General features: G+C 50.1%; 1 protein-coding gene across 1 annotated transcript in view; it reads right to left on the bottom strand.

Annotated features, from left to right (window-relative positions):
* SLIT1 (slit guidance ligand 1) overlaps positions 1-20,923 on the bottom strand; it is a 364,458-nt gene that overhangs the window by 123,423 nt on the left and 220,112 nt on the right. The gene's annotated exons all lie outside the window — the stretch shown is intronic.

Below are 20,923 nucleotides of genomic sequence, written 5' to 3'. Positions count from 1 at the left end.
TGTACAATTTTAGAGAAATATTCAGAGTAATAACTCTTTGTCGCGTTTTCTCGGAGGACGGCGCCGTCTAGTAGTCGAGGCTCGCACATCGCCTTCGTGCAGCGCACACTTTCCATAGATGCAGCCGCCGTTTCCTTCATTAATAATATTGTTATAATTAGCAGAGAGAAAAGTTTGCCTCTTCCGAATGTTAATCACGTCAATAAAGGGTAGCGGCGCGCACAATAGCATTCTCATTACAGAGCTGCTTTATTAAACACAAGCGAGGTTGTAATGAGGACATTATTCACAGGGACTTGAATGAGAACTGCAGCCGGAATGGGACCATTATCACAATATTGAGCAAACAGCCTAAGGAGCGACCCCACAACGTGACGCGCGGATGACAAGAAACGACCATCGAGCTGACATAATGCTCGTAATCCTCCGTTACTAACAGCGTAAACCTATAAGTGACGTCCTCCTGCGCCCCAGCGTTATACCTCAGTGCAATGGGATGGACGTAAGACACAAACAGGGGCGGACATGCCCAAGAGGTTAGGGGGTCCACCATCACCTCTAAATCACGTAAATGGGTGAATTATTAGACTGCAAAATTCCCATATCCTGTTCTTGCATAGGGGCCGTCTTCTGACTGTGTCCACTCCTGTATTACAGTATACAGAGGAATACACCAGTTTTTTTCATGTTGGAGCCCTTCTTATCAACAGATGCTGCGGTGGGGAATCTGCAAAGGTGCCAGGCCAAAGCTCTGTCCACCCATGATTATAGAAAAAAAAATCATGTAGCAATTAGCTATTGGTGTCCAGAGGGCGACGTCCTGGTGACTAACAACTAACTGTCCAGAGGGCGGTGTCCTACTTAGTGACTGACAACTAACTGTCCGGAGAGCGGTGTCCTACTTAGTGACTGACAACTAACTGTTCAGAGGGCGGTGTCCTACTTAGTGACTGACAACTAACTGTCCAGAGGGTGGTGTCCTACTTAGTGATTGATATCTAACTGTCCAGAGGGCGGTGTCCTACTTAGTGACTGACAACTAACTGTTCAGAGGGCGGTGTCCTACTTAGTGACTGACAACTAACTGTCCAGAGGGTGGTGTCCTACTTAGTGATTGATATCTAACTGTCCAGAGGGCGGTGTCCTACTTAGTGACTGACAACTAACTGTTCAGAGGGCGGTGTCCTACTTAGTGACTGACAACTAACTGTCCAGAGGGCGGTATCCTACTTAGTGATTGATATCTAACTGTCCAGAGGGCGGTGTCCTACTTAGTGACTGACAACTAACTGTCCAGAAGGCGGTATCCTACTTAGTGACTAACAGCTAACTGTCCAGAGGGCGGTATCCTACTTAGTGACTGACAACTAACTGTCCAGAGGGTGGTGTCCTACTTAGTGACTGACAACTAACTGTCCAGAGGGCGGTGTCCTACTTAGTGACTAACAGCTAACTGTCCAGAGGGCGATGTCCTACTTAGTGACTGACAACTAACTGTCCAGAGGGCGATGTCCTACTTAGTGACTGACAGCTAACTGTCCAGAGGGCGATGTCCTACTTAGTGACTGACAGCTAACTGTCCAGAGGGTGGTATCCTACATAGTGATTGACATCTAACTGTCCGGAGAGCGGTGTCCTACTTAGTGACTGACAACTAACTGTCCAGAAGGCGGTATCCTACTTAGTGACTAACAGCTAACTGTCCAGAGGGTGGTATCCTACTTAGTGACTAACAGCTAACTGTCCAGAGGGTGGTACCCTACTTAGTGACTGACAACTAACTGTCCAGAGGGTGGTGTCCTACTTAGTGACTGACAACTAACTGTCCAGAGGGCGGTGTCCTACTTAGTGACTAACAGCTAACTGTCCAGAGGGCGATGTCCTACTTAGTGACTGACAACTAACTGTCCAGAGGGCGGTGTCCTACTTAGTGACTGACAACTAACTGTCCAGAGGGCGGTATCCTACTTAGTGACTGACAACTAACTGTCCAGAGGGCGGTATCCTACTTAGTGACTGACAACTAACTGTCCAGAGGGCGGTGTCCTACTTAGTGACTGACAACTAACTGTCCAGAGGGCGGTGTCCTACTTAGTGACTGACAACTAACTGTCCAGAGGGCGGTGTCCTACTTAGTGACTGACAACTAACTGTCCAGAGGGCGGTGTCCTACTTAGTGACTGACAACTAACTGTCCAGAGGGCGGTGTCCTACTTAGTGACTGACAACTAACTGTCCAGAGGGCGGTGTCCTACTTAGTGACTGACAACTAACTGTCCAGAGGGCGGTGTCCTACTTAGTGACTGACAACTAACTGTCCAGAGGGCGGTGTCCTACTTATTGACTAACAACTAACTGTCCAGAGGGCGGTGTCCTACTTAGTGACTGACAACTGTCCAGAGGGCGGTGTCCTACTTAATGACTGTCATATAACTGTTCAGTAGGGGGATGGTCTACTTCTTGAGTGACAGGTAAGAGTCCAGGGGGGTGGTGTCATACTAAATGAATGCTAGATAACTGTCCAGTGGGAGGTACCGACGTACTGTACCCTACTTAGTGATTGACAGCTAACTTAGGTGTCCAGTGGGCGGTCCTCGCTAGTGACTGACAGCTATCCCCTCCTGCACACATGCTTCCACAGATGGGGTTTCATGTACAAGGTTCCATTACAGATTCCTTTTAATTTAAAGAGATGTTTGAGTGTCAGATTCTGGTTATTTAAAACCCAAAAAAATTGCATTAGAGCTCGGCCTGGCAGCACAGACCATTCCCATACACAGAATTACCCTGTGCTATAGTAGCAGGAGCGAGAGTCGTCTGTATACACAATCACTCTGCGCTACGGCGTAAGACGACCCAGTGCTGATGTAATAGATTCGTGATGGAGACTAATTGAGGATTTTCTCATTTCCAGCACGTAAATAGATTAAGTGAAGGAGCGAAGCAGAACAGATCCGGCTTTGAAGTTTCTTCTTGGTGCGAGGAGCTGTAGTCCTCATACTAACACAAGTCAACTCATTCCTGGCTGCACGCCGGCGCCTGGAAATCCGCAAAACGTGAGAAGCGGTAAAATAAGTCGCCGTGAACAGTTAGCGGGAAAGTACGCGGCTCCTAATGGTGATGACATGTAAAATGGAAACTAGAGCTGGTGACGCCTCCTGGGCTGGAAGGACAGACAATGATGAGGGTTATGGGGACACTCCCCCGAGGGGTGGACATGTAAGCAATGATGAGAGTTATGATGGAGCATTACTCTGGGTTGGAATACGGGCAGTGAAGAAGGTTATGGTGAAGCTCCCCCCTGACAATGATGAGGGGACCCATATCAGAGAGGAGCTTCACCATAACCTTCATCATTGCCTATGATTGCCACCCAGGAAAGAACGACATCATAACTCTCATCATTGCCCGTGTTCCAACCCAGAGTAATGCTCCACCATAACTCTCATCATTGCTTACATGTCCACCCCTCGGGGGAGTGTCCCCATAACCCTCATCATTGCCTATTATACCACCTGAGAGAGGAGCTTCACCATAACCTTCATCATTGCCTACTATTTCCACCCAGGGAACAACTTCACCATAACTCTCATCATTGCCCATATTCCAAGCCAGAGAAAAGCTCCACCAGAACTCTCATCATTGCTTACATTTATATCAGTCGGAGGAGCTTCACCATAACCCTCATCATTGCCTATGATTCACACACATGGGAGAACGTCACCATTACCGTTATGATGATGTTCTTTCCAGGGTGGGAATCATACGCAACGATGAGGGTTATAGTGAAGCAAGATCTTCTCTGAGGTGGTACAATAGGCAACGATGAGGGTTATGATGATGTCCTTTCCAGGGTGGGAATCATAGGCAATGATGAAGGTTATGGTGACGTTCTCCCATGTGTGAGAATCATAGGCAATGATGAGGGTTATGGTGAAGCTCCTCTGACTGGTGGAAATGTAAGCAATGATGAAAGTTATGGTGGAGCTTTTCTCTGGGTTGGAATACAGGCAATGATGAGAGTTATGGTGTCGTTCTTCCCAGGGTGGGAATCATAGGCAACGATGAAGGTTATGGTGAAGCTCTTCTCTGGGGTGGTATCATAGAAAATGGTGAGAGTTATGGTGACGTTCTCCCATGAGTGTGAATCATAGGCAATGATGAGGGTTATGGTGAAGCTCCTCTGACTGCTGGAAATGTAAGCAATGATGAGAGTTATGGTGGAGCTTTTCTCTGGGTTGAAATACAGGCAATGATGAGAGTTATGGTATCGTTCTTCCCAGGGTGGGAATCATTGGCAACGATGAAGGTTATGGTGAAGCTCTTCTCTGGGGTGGTATCATAGACAATGGTGAGAGTTATGGTGACGTTCTCCCATGAGTGTGAATCATAGGCAATGATGAGGGTTATGGTGAAGTTTTTCTCTGGGGTTGAAACACAAGCAATGATGAAGACTATGGTGAAGCTCCTCCCTGGGTGGGAATTGTAGGCAATGATGAAGGTTATGGTGAAGCTCTTCTCTGGGGTGGCATCATAGACAATGATGAAGGTTATGGTGAAGTTATAAATATCCGTTCCTGACCATTTTCAAGACCTCGGTTTGCTGTCAGGGACTGGAAATGTTTTCTGTCCCCAGGCTGAACCCTGTACAGATCTAATACCTCACATAAGTGAGAATCTGCTACAACAGTATTAGGCTACATTCACATTAGCGTCGTGCGGCGCAGCCGCGGCGACGCATGCGTCATGCGCCCCTATATTTAACATGGGGGGCGCATGGACATGCATTGTCTTGCGTTTTGTGACGCATGCGTCATTTTGGCGCAACTGTCAGGGCGCAGAGGACGCTGCATGATGCAGTTTTTTCTGCGCCAAAAATCATGCAAAAAATGAACGCATGCGTCACAAAACGCTGCGTTGTGCATGCGTTTTGCATGCGTTTTGCATGCGTTGTGCGTTGCGTCACCGACGCTGCGCTGCACAACGCAAATGTGAACGTAGCCTTAGCTGTAGACAATTCTCTGTAAGTTTTTCTTAGCCGAATACTTTTGTAGCAAGCGGCTGCTCACATTATTACTTATGTACAAGTCTCCTGATTCTGGAGGTAAACAGGAATCTCTTGGCCTTGCATGGCCTATAAGTCTCCTTGCACTGGCATGTCAGTTTCTACAAAGAGAAATGTTACCCTTTTGACCCCAGTCAAATCATATCTCATGCTTTACACTGATGAGGGGAAAGAACCCGAAACACGTGTCTGGAAACTGAGATTCTGGTTTGGCTTTTATCTCAAGTCATATAGCAAGGCTCGTTAAAGGGTCGATATTGACTTTTAGGATCGCTACTTCCACTAGGTGGCGATAGAGTTCAAGTTGTTTTCTCTCTTTGAAGAGATAATTTGCATATACAAAAGCAAAAATTATTTTTTCCCCATGTTATAGAGATCTTTAAAATGCAATTTGTCATCCAAATGTATCCCAGACTCCTAGTAAGGGCCAGATGGCTGAGCACATGCACAGATATGAAGCCGTCACAAAAACTGACAGGTTTTTTTTTTTCACCACATTTTTATTTTTTTGCAATGCAACAAAAATGCTAAACTAAAAGATACATGAGCACATGTGTAACTCGTACTATTATCTAGCACAATCTGCAAGGCTAATAGTAGAAACGGGGGCTTCCACGGTGTCCTTTAACCCAAGAGTAAGAGTTTATTCCCAGCAGAAAATCCACAGAGAAATACACAGCAGCAAATTTAGAAGAAGAAATGCCATAATCGGGGTGCACATTAAAAAGAAATATATCAGCAGGTTTTGCTATGCAATCTGACTGCAGCATGATGCAGGGGAAGAGACCCTGATTCCAGCGATGTATCACTAAGTTTACTGGGTGCAGCAGCTGTGATACAATCAGTTTTCTCAGCTGCAGATCGAGCAGAGCTCGGAATGCGGAGTTGTGTATAACCCCGCCCCCTCCACTGATTGGCTGCTTTTTGTGTATAACCCCGCCCACACCACTGATTGGCAGCTTTCTGTTTATTACAGACAGCCGCTAATCAGTGCTGGGGGCGGGTAGGACTTGGAAGCAGGAGGCACCTAGTCCTGTAGTAATAATCCTCTGCTGATAAAACACTGATTTGAAATATCAAGAGTCAGCCCAGTAAGTAACTCACAACTTGAATCAGGGTCTCTGCCCCTACACCATACATAGCAAAACCTAATGACACATTCCCTTAAATTTTTTGAATTGCAAAGAATGAAACCTGCTATGAGACTATCAAAGTGTGAAGAAAAGCTTCATTTTATATCGAGGATGTTGGGGGTCCCCAAAATATGTTCATATGCAATTTTTCACAGTGGAAATGCAGTAAATCTGGTGCATAATAAAATATCACAACTGCAGATGGGATTTGCTGAAATCCTCTCCAAATGGTGCAGAGAAAATCCTATAAAAGGCCGGCACAATGTATTTAACATCTGCAGGGCGTCATTTGTGGATGTCTCCGTGGACCGACCCTTTTTGCAACGTATGTGTCATTTTCCCAATAATTCGGCAGCAATTTTATACGGTTACAGAAGAACATAAAGGCAGCAAAGACTTTCTTTCTGCAGACTTGGACCAATTGCGTAGCAAGCTGCTTGAATCTAAGGCCCTGATTGGTCAGTTAAACTTAAATGACTTTTCTTTCTTCTTTCGTATGTGTCATTTTTTGCGTCAAATCTTCCCCAATGACGCAAAATTATTTTTATAAATTTTTTAGCAAAAAGTCGCATAACGTTTTAAAATGTCACACGTAACTAACATTTACGCACACATCTTTCTTTTAGCAATCAAAAAATAAATCACTCCAGGAGGGGAATAGGGTCGGTCAGTAGCGTAGCTATTGAGGGGGCAGAGGGTGCGGGCGCCCCAGGCCTTGTGCACTGATGGGACCCACCCGAAACTGCGCTACTGTAACTGTGTCGGTGCGCGCAGCACGCTGATACAGTTACCTTCTGCGGCAGAGCAGGGAGAATCGATCTCCCTGCTCTGCCGCTATGGGGCCCATGAGCAGGCGGGGGGGCCGGTGCCTGTAGTGGGCCCCCCGCCTGTCATCAGAAGATCAGCTGTACCGGGATTTAGCCGATACAGCTGATCACAATCTGACGTCGCCGACACTGACAGCGGGCGCGATGACGTCACTGCCCGGCGCCCGCTGTCAGGAGATCAGCAGGAGCAGCGCAGGAACCAGGAAGAAGAGAGGTGAGTATTTATTAATGGGTGCTGCTGCCTTATTACAGGGTCTGACTATGGGGGCTGCCTTATTACAGGGTCTGACTATAGGGGATGCCTTATTACAGGGTCTGACTATGGGGGGGCTGTCTTATTACAGGGTCTGACTATAGGGGATGCCTTATTGCAGGGTCTGACTATTGGGGGGCTGTCTTATTACAGGGTCTGACTATGGGGGCTGCCTTATTACAGGGTCTGACTATAGGGGATGCCTTATTACAGGGTCTGACTATGGGGGGGCTGCCTTATTACAGGGTCTGACTATAAGGGATGCCTTATTACAGGGTCTGACTATGGGGGGGCTGTCTTATTACAGGGTCTGACTATGGGGGCTGCCTTATTACAGGGTCTGACTATAGGGGATGCCTTATTACAGGGTCTCACTATGGGGGGGCTGTCTTATTACAGGGTCTGACTATGGGGGGGCTGCCTTATTACAGGGTCTGACTACAGGGGGGCTGCCTTATTACAGGGTCTACCTATGGGGGTGCTGCCTCATTACAGGGTCTGACTATGGGGGGCTACCTTATTACAGGGTCTGACTATGGGAGCTGCCTTATTACAGGGTCTGACTATGGGGGGCTGCCTTATTACAGGGTCTGACTATGGGGGGGCTGCCTTATTACAGGGTCTGACTACAGGGGGGGCTGCCTTATTACAGGGTCTGACTATGGGGGTGCTGCCTTATTACAGGGTCTGCCTATGGGGGTGCTGCCTCATTACAGGGTCTGACTATGGGGGGACTGCCTTATTACAGGGTCTGACTATGGGGGGGGGGGCTGCCTTATTACAGGGTCTGCCTATGGGGGTGCTGCCTCATTACAGGGTCTGACTATGGGGGGCTGCCTTATTACAGGGTCTGACTATGGGGGGCTGCCTTATTACAGGGTCTGACTATGGGGGGGCTGCCTTATTACAGGGTCTGACTATGGGGGGCTGCCTTATTACATGGTCTGACTATGAGGAGGCTGCCTCATTACAGGGTCTGAATATAGGGGGGCTGCCTTATTACAGGATCCGACTATGGGGGCTGCCTTATTACAGGGTCTGAGTAAGGGGCTGCCTTATTACAGGGTCTGAATATAGGGGGGCTGCCTTATTACAGGGTCTGACTATGAGGATGCTGCCTTATTACAGGGTCTGACTATGGGGATGCTGCCTTATTACAGGGTCTGACTATGGGGGCTGCCTTATTACAGGGTCTGACTATAGGGGATGCCTTATTACAGGGCCTGCCTATGGGGGTGCTGCCTTATACTACAGAGTCTGCCTATGGGCCTGCCGCCTTATTACAGGGTCTGCCTATATGGGGGTGCTGCCTTATTACAGTGTCTGCCTATGGGGGCTGCCGTATGCTATAGAGTCTGCCTATGGGGAGTGCATTATACTATATTGTGGACTATTTAGTGCATTATGCTACTGTATATGGAGGCTATCTAGGGGGCCATCATACAGTATGGAGATTAAAGTGTGGGTGTCATTATACATTGTTGGAGCCATCAAACAGTTTGGGGGCTACAAAGGAGTCAATATACAGTGTGGGGGCATTATACTGTGTATAAGAGAGCATCATGCTGTGTATAGGGGAGCTGCACAGGGGGAGACTCGGAACTTTATTAAATGTAAAGTGGGCACTTATTGTTATAGGGGAACTCAGGTTACTGTAGCTATCAAAGGGGCACACGGGGCATTATTACCGGTACTTTCTAGGGGCAAAATATGGGCACTGTTTTCTAGGGCACTTGCAACTGGCACTACTATATTGTAGAGAGTTGCTTTAAAATTTAGAGGGCACAGAGAACCACACAGCAGGTGCAGTAATAGGGACACATACGGCAGCAGCGGCTCAGTATTGGGGTATCAGGTGCAGTAATAGGGACACATACGGCAGCAGCGGCTCAGTATCGGGGTATCAGGTGCAGTAATAGGGACACATACTGCAGCAGCGGCTCAGTATCGGGGTATCAGGTGCAGTAATAGGGACACATACGGCAGCAGCGGCTCAGTATTGTGGTGTCAGGTGCAGTAATAGGGACACATACTGCAGCAGCGGCTCAGTATCGGGGTATCAGGTGTAGTAATAGGGACACATACGGTAGCAGCGGCTCAGTATCGGGGTATCAGGTGCAGTAATAGGGACACATACGGCAGCAGCGGCTCAGTATTGGGGTATCAGGTGGAGTAATAGGGACACATACGGCAGCAGCGGCTCAGTATTGGGGTATCAGGTGCAGTAATAGGGACACATACGGCAGCAGAGGCTCAGTTTTGGGGTTTCAGGTGCAGTAATAGGGACACAAACGGCAGCAGCGGCTCAGTATTGGGGTATCAGGTACAGTAATAGGGACACATACGGCAGCAGTGACTCAGTATTGGGGTATCAGGTGCAGTAATAGGGTCACATACGGCAGTAGCGGCTCAGTATTGGGGTATCAGGTGCAGTAATAGGGACACATACGGCAGCAGTGGCTCAGTATTGGGGTATCAGGGGAAGTAATAGGGACACATACGGCAGCAGAGGCTCAGTATTGGGGTATCAGGTGTAGTAATAGGGTCACATACGGCAGCAGCGGCTCAGTATTGGGGTATCAGGTGCAGTAATAGGGTCACATACGGCAGCAGAGGCTCAGTATTGGGGTATCAGGTGCAGTAATGGGGTCACATACGGCAGCAGCGGCTCAGTATTGGGGTATCAGGTGCAGTAATAGGGACACATACGGCAGCAGCGGCTCAATATTGGGGTATTAGGGGCAGTTATAGGGACACATACGGCAGCAGCGGCTCAGTATCGGGGTATCAGGTGCAGTAATAGGGTCACATACGGCATCAGCGGCTCAGTATTGGGGTATCAGGTGCAGTAATAGGGAAACATACAGCAGCAGCGGTTCAGTATTGGGGTATCAGGTGCAGTAATAGGGACACATACGGCATCAGCTGCTCAGTATTGGGGTATCAGGTGCAGTAATAGTGACACATACGGCAGCAGTGGCTCAGTATTGGGGTATCAGGTGCAGTAATAGGGTCACATACGGCATCAGCGGCTCAGTATTGGGGTATCAGGTGCAGTAATAGGGTCACATACGGCAGCAGCGGCTCAGTATTGGGGTATCAGGTGCAGTAATAGGGACACATACGGCAGCAGCGGCTCAGTATTGGGGTATCAGGTGCAGTAATAGGGACACATACGGCAGCAGCGGCTCAGTATTGGGGTATCTGGTGCAGTAATAGGGACACATATGGCAGCAGCGGCTCAGTATTGGGGTATCAGGGGCAGTAATAGGGACACATACGGCAGCAGCGGCTCAGTATTGGGGGATCAGGTGCAGTAATAGGGACACATACGACAGCAGCGGCTCAGTATTGGGGTATCAGGGGCAGTAATAGGGACACATACGGCAGCAGCGGCTCAGTATTGGGGTTTCAGGTGCAGTAATAGGGACACATACGGCAGCAGCGGCTCAGTATTGGGGTATCAGGTGCAGTAAAAGGGACACATACGGCAGCAGTGGCTCAGTATTGGGGTATCAGGAGCAGTAATAGGGACACATACGGCAGCAGCGGCTCAGTATTGGAGTATCAGGTGCAGTAATAGGGACACATACGGCAGCAGTGGCTCAGTATTGGGGTATCAGGGGAAGTAATAGGGACACATACGGCAGCAGCGGCTCAGTATTGGGGTATCAGGGGAAGTAATAGGGACACATACGGCAGCAGCGGCTCAGTATTGGGGTTTCAGGTGCAGTAATAGGGACACATACGGCAGCAGCGGCTCAGTATTGGGGTATCAGGTGCAGTAATAGGGACACATACGGCAGCAGTGGCTCAGTATTTGGGTATCAGGAGCAGTAATAGGGACACATACGGCAGCAGCGGCTCAGTATTGGGGTATCAGGGGCAGTAATAAGGACACATACGGCAGCAGAGGCTCACTATTGGGGTTTCAGGTGCAGTAATAGGGACACATACGGCAGCAGCGGCTCAGTATTGGGGTATCAGGTGCAGTAATAGGGACACATACGGCAGCAGTGGCTCAGTATTGGGGTATCAGGAGCAGTAATAGGGACACATACGGCAGCAGCGGCTCAGTATTGGGGTATCAGGTGCAGTAATAGGGACACATACGGCAGCAGAGGCTCAGTATTGGGGTATCAGGTGTAGTAATAGGGTCACATACGGCAGCAGCGGCTCAGTATTGGGGTATCAGGTGCAGTAATAGGGTCACATACGGCAGCAGCGACTCAGTATTGGGGTATCAGGTGCAGTAATGGGGTCACATACGGCAGCAGCGACTCAGTATTGGGGTATCAGGTGCAGTAATGGGGTCACATACGGCAGCAGCGACTCAGTATTGGGGTATCAGGTGCAGTAATGGGGTCACATACGGCAGCAGCGACTCAGTATTGGGGTATCAGGTGCAGTAATAGGGACACATACGGCAGCAGCGGCTCAGTATTGGGGTATCAGGTGCAGTAATAGGGACACATACGGCAGCAGCGGCTCAGTATTGGGGTATCAGGTGCAGTAATAGGGACACATACGGCAGCAGCGGCTCAGTATTGGGGTATCAGGGGCAGTAATAGGGACACATACGGCAGCAGAGGCTCAGTATTGGGGTATCAGGTGTAGTAATAGGGTCACATACGGCAGCAGCGGCTCAGTATTGGGGTATCAGGTGCAGTAATAGGGTCACATACGGCAGCAGAGACTCAGTATTGGGGTATCAGGTGCAGTAATGGGGTCACATACGGCAGCAGCGGCTCAGTATTGGGGTATCAGGTGCAGTAATAGGGACACATACGGCAGCAGCGGCTCAGTATTGGGGTATCAGGTGCAGTAATAGGGACACATACGGCAGCAGCGGCTCAGTATTGGGGTATCAGGGGCAGTAATAGGGACACATACGGCAGCAGCGGCTCAGTATTGGGGGATCAGGTGCAGTAATAGGGACACATACGGCAGCAGCGGCTCAGTATTGGGGTATCAGGAGCAGTAATAGGGACACATACGGCAGCAGCGGCTCAGTATTGGGGTATCAGGTGCAGTAATAGGGACACATACGGCAGCAGTGGCTCAGTATTGGGGTATCAGGGGAAGTAATAGGGACACATACGGCAGCAGCGGCTCAGTATTGGGGTATCAGGGGCAGTAATAAGGACACATACGGCAGCAGAGGCTCAGTATTGGGGTATCAGGTGTAGTAATAGGGTCACATACGGCAGCAGAGGCTCAGTATTGGGGTATCAGGTGTAGTAATAGGGTCACATACAGCAGCAGAGGCTCAGTATTGGGGTATCAGGTGCAGTAATGGGGTCACATACGGCAGCAGCGGCTCAGTATTGGGGTATCAGGTGCAGTAATAGGGAAACATACAGCAGCAGCGGTTCAGTATTGGGGTATCAGGTGCAGTAATAGGGTCACATACGGCATCAGCGGCTCAGTATTGGGGTATCAGGTGCAGTAATAGGGAAACATACAGCAGCAGCGGTTCAGTATTGGGGTATCAGGTGCAGTAATAGGGACACATACGGCAGCAGTGGCTCAGTATTGGGGTATCAGGTGCAGTAATAGGGTCACATACGGCATCAGCGGCTCAGTATTGGGGTATCAGGTGCAGTAATAGGGTCACATACGGCAGCAGCGGCTCAGTATTGGGGTGTCAGGTGCAGTAATAGGGACACATACGGCAGCAGCGGCTCAGTATTGGGGTGTCAGGTGCAGTAATAGGGACACATACGGCAGCAGAGGCTCAGTATTGGGGTATCAGGTGCAGTAATAGGGTCACATACGGCAGCAGCGGCTCAGTATTGGGGTGTCAGGTGCAGTAATAGGGACACATACGGCAGCAGAGGCTCAGTATTGGGGTATCAGGTGCAGTAATAGGGACACATACGGCAGCAGCGGCTCAGTATTGGGGTATCAGGTGCAGTAATAGGGACACATACGGCAGCAACGGCTCAGTATTGTGGTATCAGGTGCAGTAATAGGGTCACATACGGCATCAGCGGCTCAGTATTGGGGTATCAGGTGCAGTAATAGGGTCACATACGGCAGCAGCGGCTCAGTATTGGGGTGTCAGGTGCAGTAATAGGGACACATACGGCAGCAGAGGCTCAGTATTGGGGTATCAGGTGCAGTAATAGGGTCACATACGGCAGCAGCGGCTCAGTATTGGGGTGTCAGGTGCAGTAATAGGGACACATACGGCAGCAGAGGCTCAGTATTGGGGTATCAGGTGCAGTAATAGGGACACATACGGCAGCAGCGGCTCAGTATTGGGGTATCAGGTGCAGTAATAGGGACACATACGGCAGCAGCGGCTCAGTATTGGGGTATCAGGGGAAGTAATAGGGACACATACGGCAGCACAGGCTCAGTATTGGGGTATCAGGGGCAGTAATAGGGACACATACGGCAGCAGCGGCTCAGTATTGGGGTATCAGGGGCAGTAATAGGGACACATACGGCAGCACAGGCTCAGTATTGGGGTATCAGGTGCAGTAATAGGGACACATACGGCAGCAGCGGCTCAGTATTGGGGGATCAGGTGCAGTAATAGGGACACATACGGCAGCAGCGGCTCAGTATTGGGGTTTCAGGGGCAGTAATAGGGACACATACGGCAGCAGCAGCTCAGTATTGGGGTATCAGGGACACATACGGCAACAGCGGTTCAGTATTGGGGTATCAGGGGCAGTAATAGGGACACATACGGCAACAGCGGTTCAGTATTGGGGTATCAGGGGCAGTAATAGGGACACATACGGCAGCAGTGGTTCAGTATTGGGGTATCAGGGGCAGTAATAGGGTCACATACAGAAGCAGCAGCGGCTCAGTATTGGGGTATCAGGTGCAGTAATAGGGTCATATACGGCAGCAGCGGCTCAGTATTGGGGTATCAGGGGCAGTAATAGGGACACATACGGCAGCAGCGGCTCAGTATTGGGGTATCAGGGGCAGTAATAGGGACACATACGGCAGCAGCGGCTCAGTATTGGGATATCAGGTGCAGTAATAGGAACACATACGGCAGCAGCGGCTCAGTATTGGGGTATCAGGGGCAGTAATATGGACACATACGGCAGCAGCGGCTCAGTATTGGGGTATCAGGTGCAGTAATAGGGACACATACGGCAGCAGCGGCTCAGTATTGGGGTATCAGCAGGATGAGGGGTTTGTGCAGGTTGGGAATAGATGGTGATGGGGCTGGAATATGAGAAGTGAAATGTGTCTTTGTTGTATTCTCTGCTGGTGAGTCGTTGCTGGAAGAAGTTGTCATGTCGGTCTGGGCCAGATGGAAAAGACGGGAAAAATGAACGATTCCATCTTAAAGAACTTCAGCGGTAAGTCATCATCTGTAACTGTGCAGTGATCTCTTATATGCTCTGTAGGGCTGGTATCGACCACTGACCATATGGCGGTAATATCCATATTGGTCGTTATATAGAGATTATCTTCAGTAACAGCGCGGTCATCTGCTGAGGTTCTCCTCCACTATTAGGGGGCGTCACCGAGTTGTAATGAAGGTCACCTGGTTAGGAGCCCACTCAGAACCTTCGCCCCCCCTGGACCAAAACCCTAGCTACGCCTCTGGGGTCGGTGTTTGGAGAATAACAGTGCAAAAATGTTGCAACTTTTAAAAAGTTCACAAACAATAAATTGCCTGCGAACATCTGGATGACAAAATCCCACCCACAGTGATGAACGGAGAAAATAAAAAACAGACCAACGAGTAAAAAATAGAATTCAAAATAGGTGCGGGAAGAAGAATTTGGTGCAAAAAAAGCCTACAATGGGAAAAACTAAGCAAAGAAATAAGTGCAAATGCAATAATACAATGGGGACTAAATATTTCAGAATTATGCACAAAAAAATGGATTAAAAGGAAGCCTGCACATAGCAAATATAGATGGAATTCACGACTCGTCAGAGCCGCCCCACATAAAATATACACGCAAGGCTCTGGTGTCTGTACACACATTACTCAAGGCCTTGAAGTTCTACCCACACAATTATGGATATGACTTGGCGCTCTTCCTTTGTTCACTTGCAGTTCCATATATGTCCACTATGTGGCGCCAGCAGTCTTTGGAGTGGCGCCCTAACAAAGCCATCATGGATTCAATTATTAGCAGTGAGCTGGATCCACTAGAGAAGGTTTCTCGGTTTACCTTTCCAGGACTCCTGAAAGCATTCCTTTCATAGGAGCCCCAGCCAAAAAAAGAATAACAAGCGAGCATAATGGCCTTCTGCTCTCTTGTAGCGAGGGTCCCCTCTGAGCGGCATAGACTAAGAAAAAGAAGCGGCAGCAGGACAAAAAATCTCCAGTGGGGTTTAGGATTTCCAGTAAGTGGCCACAAACAAGACACTTATTTGTAACAATGACGCTCATGCAATCAGCTCCCGAGAACAAACTAACATCAAACCCAGCGGCTGAAAGCAGCCAAAAAAGGAACCGGAGAAGTAATCCAGACGTCAGAGGCGCTGCCGAGTGCGGGCCTCCAGATACATCGTCCCTAGACGTGAGCGCCAACGGCATCAATTAATCTAACGATGACAGGCGATTCATAATAACTAATTCATATATAATTATCATTCTCCGCAATAGTCAGCATAAGCTGGAGAGTTCCCCAAGGACAGGAGCAGACCATGCTACTATAGGACCCCCAAAGGATAGGAACAGACCATGCTGCTATAGGACCACCAAAGGACAGGAACAGACCATGCTGCTATAGGACCCCAAAAGGACAGGAACAGACTGTGCTGGTATAGGACCCCCAAAGGACAGGAGAAGACCATGCTGCTATAGGACCACCAAAGGACAGGAGCAGACCATGCTGCTATAGGACCCCCAAAAGACAGGAGCAGACCATGCTGGTATAGGGCCCCCAAAGGACAGGAGCAGACCATGCTGCTATAGGACCCCCAAAGGACAGGAGCAGACCATGCTGCTATAGGATCCCCAAAGGACAAGAGCAGACCATGTTGGTATAGGACCCCCAAAGGACAGGAGCAGACCATGTTGCTATAGAGCCCCCAAAGGACAGGAGCAGACCAAGCTGCTAGAGGACCCCCAAAGGACAGGAGCAGACCATGCTGCTATAAAGCCCCCAAAGGACAGGAACAGACCATGCTGCTATAGGGCCCCCAAGGACAGGAGCAGACCATGCTGCTATAGAGCCCCCAAGGACAAGAGCAGACATTGCTGCTGTAGAGCCTCCAAAGGATAGGAGCAGACCATGCTGCTATAGGACCCCCAAAGGACAGGAGCAAACCATGCTGCTATAGGACCCCCAAAGGACAGGAACAGACCATGCTGCTATAGAGCCCCCAAAGGACAGGAACAGACCATGCTGCTATTGGACCCCCAAAGGACAGAAGCAGACCATGCTGATATAGGGCCCCCAAAGGACAGGAACAGACCATGCTGCTATAGAGCCCCCAAAGGACAGGAACAGACCATGCTGCTATTGGACCCCCAAAGGACAGGAGCAGACCATGCTGATATAGGGCCCCCAAAGGACAGGAACAGACCATGCTGCTATGGAGCCCCCAAAGGACAGGAGCAGACCATGCTGCTATAGAGCCCCCAAAGGACAGGAGCAGACCATGCTGCTATAGGACCCCCAAAGGACAGGAGCAGACCATGCTGTTATAGGGCCCCCAAAGGACAGGAGCAGACCATGCTGCTATAGGACCCCCAAAGGACAGGAGCAGACCATGCTGTTATAGGGCCCCCAAAGGACAGGAGCAGACCATGCTGCTATAGGACCCCCGAAGGACAGGAGCAGACCATGGTGCTATAGGCCGCCGAAGGACAGGAGCAGACATTGCTGCTATAACTGCTATACGGCCCCCAGACAGGAGCAGACCATTCTGCTATAGAGCCCCCAAAGGATAGGAGCAGACCATGCTCTATAGGGCCCCCAAAGGACAGGAGCAGACCATGGTGCTATAGACCCCCGAAGGACAGGAGCAGACATTGTTGCTATACGGCCCCCAAAGGACAGGAGCAGACCATGCTGCTATAGGACCTCCAAAGGACAGGAGCAGACCATGCTGCTATAGGACCCCCAAAGGACAGGAGCAGACCATGCTGCTATAGGATCCCCAAAGGACAAGAGCAGACCATGTTGGTATAGGACCCCCAAATGACAGGAGCAGACCATGTTGCTATAGAGCCCCCAAAGGACAGGAGCAGACCAAGCTGTTATAGGACCCCCAAAGGACAGGAGCAGACCATGCTGCTATAAAGCCCCCAAAGGACAGGAACAGACCATGCTGCTATAGGACCCCCAAAGGACAGGAACAGACCATGCTGCTATAGAGCCCCCAAGGACAAGAGCAGACATTGCTGCTGTAGAGCCTCCAAAGGATAGGAGCAGACCATGCTGCTATAGGACCCCCAAAGGACAGGAGCAAACCATGCTGCTATAGGACCCCCAAAGGACAGGAACAGACCATGCTGCTATAGAGCCCCCAAAGGACAGGAACAGACCATGCTGCTATTGGACCCCCAAAGGACAGAAGCAAACCATGCTGATATAGGGCCCCCAAAGGACAGGAACAGACCATGCTGCTATAGAGCCCCCAAAGGACAGGAACAGACCATGCTGCTATTGGACCCCCAAAGGACAGAAGCAGACCATGCTGATATAGGACCCCCAAAGGACAGGAACAGACCATGCTGCTATAGAGCCCCCAAAGGACAGAAACAGACCATGCTGCTATTGGACCCCCAAAGGACAGGAGCAGACCATGCTGATATAGGGCCCCCAAAGGACAGGAACAGACCAAGCTGCTATGGAGCCCCCAAAGGACAGGAGCAGACCATGCTGCTATAGAGCCCCCAAAGGACAGGAGCAGACCATGCTGCTATAGGACCCCCAAAGGACAGGAGCAGACCATGCTGTTATAGGGCCCCAAAGGACAGGAGCAGACCATGCTGCTATAGGACCCCCAAAGGACAGGAGCAGACCATGCTGTTATAGGGCCCCCAAAGGACAGAAGCAGACCATGCTGCTATAGGACCCCCGAAGGACAGGAGCAGACCATGGTGCTATAGGCCGCCGAAGGACAGGAGCAGACATTGCTGCTATAACTGCTATACGGCCCCCAGACAGGAGCAGACCATTCTGCTATAGAGCCCCCAAAGGATAGGAGCAGACCATGCTCTATAGGGCCCCCAAAGGACAGGAGCAGACCATGGTGCTATAGACCCCCGAAGGACAGGAGCAGACATTGTTGCTATACGGCCCCCAAAGGACAGGAGCAGACCATGCTGCTATAGGACCCCCAAAGGACAGGAGCAGACCATGCTGCTATAGGATCCCCAAAGGACAGGAGCAGACCATGCTGTTATAGGGCCCCCAAAGGACAGGAGCAGACCATACTGCTATAGGACCCCCAAAGGACAGGAGCAGACCATGGTGATATAGCGCCCCCAAAGGACATGTGCAGACAATGGTGCTATAGCGCCCCCGAAGGACAGGAACAGACCATGCTGTTATAGGGCCCCCTAAGGACATGTGCAGACCATGCTGCTATAGGACCCCCAAAGGACAGGAGCAGACCATACTGCTATAGGACCCCCAAAGGACAGGAGCAGACCATGGTGATATAGGCCCCCGAAGGACAGGAGCAGACAATGGTGCTATAGCGCCCCCAAAGGACAGAAGCAGACCATACTGCTATAGAGCCCCCAAAGGACAGGAGCAGACCATGCTGTTATAGGGCCCCCAAAGGACAGGAGCAGACAATGGTGCTATAGCGCCCCCAAAGGACAGGAGCAGACCATGCTGCTATAGGGCCCCCTAAGGACATGTGCAGACCATGCTGCTATAGGACCCCCAAAGGACAGGAGCAGACCATACTGCTATAGGACCCCCAAAGGACAGGAGCAGACCATGGTGATATAGGCCCCCGAAGGACAGGAGCAGACCATACTGCTATAGAACCCCCAAAGGACAGTAGCAGACCATGCTGTTATAGGGCCCCCAAAGGACAGGAGCAGACAATGGTGCTATAGCGCCCCCAAAGGACAGAAGCAGACCATGCTGTTATAGGGCGCCCAAAGGACAGGAGCAGACAATGGTGCTATAGCGCCCCCAAAGGACAGAAGCAGACCATGCTGTTATAGGGCGCCCAAAGGACAGGAGCAGACAATGGTGCTATAGAGCCCCCAAAGGACAGAAGCAGACCATACTGCTATAGAGCCCCCAAAGGACAGGAGCAGACCATGCTGCTATAGGACCCCCAAAGGACAGGAGCAGACCATACTGCTATAGAGCCCCCAAAGGACAGGAGCAGACATTGCTGCTATACGGTCCTGTAAATGGACCAGTCCTGGATGTTTTGCACCTTTAGCTTTTAGGCCATGTTAGGATATGTGAACACTGTGCCGGTGAAGTCGCTGGGCATTATCAGGCGGAGTAAAACACCAGCGGACATTTTCCTTGGTCAGCTTTGCCGGAAGCTTTCCGTTGCTCTCGCAGCGGTTCTGCCGCCAGTGGCTGTCATTCTGCACTGTTAAGTATAGAGAGCGGGCAGATTCCTGGAAGAATCACTGTCACTTCTTTAAACTGCTCCAGAGTTACCAAATCCTGAAGAAGGTAAAAGACGTGAAATAAGACGGAATGTGTTGTTTTGACATTGCGGTGCATTTTGTTCATTTTATTGGGTGCTTTTTTTGGGAGTAACCTGGATAAAAAGACACTGTGCGCACTATGGCATTTTTGGAGCAGAACTCATGATTTTTAAATTCTTCATGGTTACTAAAAAGATTCTACTCCAAAATCTTTGGGAAATAAACTTAGTTTGGATATACTCTTAGGCTACTTGATCACAAAGTGAGGTGGTCAAAAATGATAAATTTGCTTCAGGAAACATTCCTTCTGAAAATTTGGAGAAGTTTTATATTATGTGCACAAAGCTTTTCCAGGAGTTCTTGGAGCCGGAACAGAGAAGAAACTCTTAAAACTCCTGAAAAGCTTTGAGTTTCCGTTCAGTTTTTGGTCTGAAAAAAGCCAGGAAAAAAAAAACTACATTTGTATATAGCCTTAAAGGAATTGTCCAGGACTATTTTACTCTGGAGCTAAAAACTAACAGGCAGGTAGTTGCTAACAGAGGGAACTACCTGCCTTTCCTACCTGGTGCCGGATCAGTTCTCTTGCCGGCGGTTCGGCTGCTCCACACCAACAGAGAAATTCTTCATTTTCCGTTCTGTTGTGTCGAAAGGGCATGACTCCCAGGGGCGGATTATCAGAGGGTCAATATGGGCGGTAGCCCAGGGCCCAGTGGTCTGGGGGGGCCCTGGGCTACCGCACAGATTGACCCTCTGATAATCATCTGTGAATGCCGGCGGCCGCCGCCACCGGCATTTATATGCCCCCGCCGTACCCGGTGGGCAGAGAGAGGGGGCCCGCATCGGGCCCCTTCTCATCTGCTCACCGGGCCCCTTCCGGCGCTGCGGCGGTTTCCTATTGACGTGCGGGCGCTCGCCCGCACGTCAATAGTTAACAACAGCCGCCAGCCAATTGGAGGCTGGCGGCTGATGTCGGCCGCAGGCGCACACGTCGCCGGCGTCTGACGTCATTGTCAGTCGCCGGCGAGTGTGCTCTGTTGGAGGGAGCTCAGCGCTGGAGCGTGGACAGGTGAG

Source organism: Ranitomeya imitator, chromosome 2, assembly GCF_032444005.1.
Source record: "Ranitomeya imitator isolate aRanImi1 chromosome 2, aRanImi1.pri, whole genome shotgun sequence".
Taxonomy (NCBI): Eukaryota; Metazoa; Chordata; class Amphibia; order Anura; family Dendrobatidae; genus Ranitomeya; species Ranitomeya imitator.
Note: the sequence above shows the minus strand (reverse complement) of the source record. Positions and strands in the feature narration are given on the sequence as shown.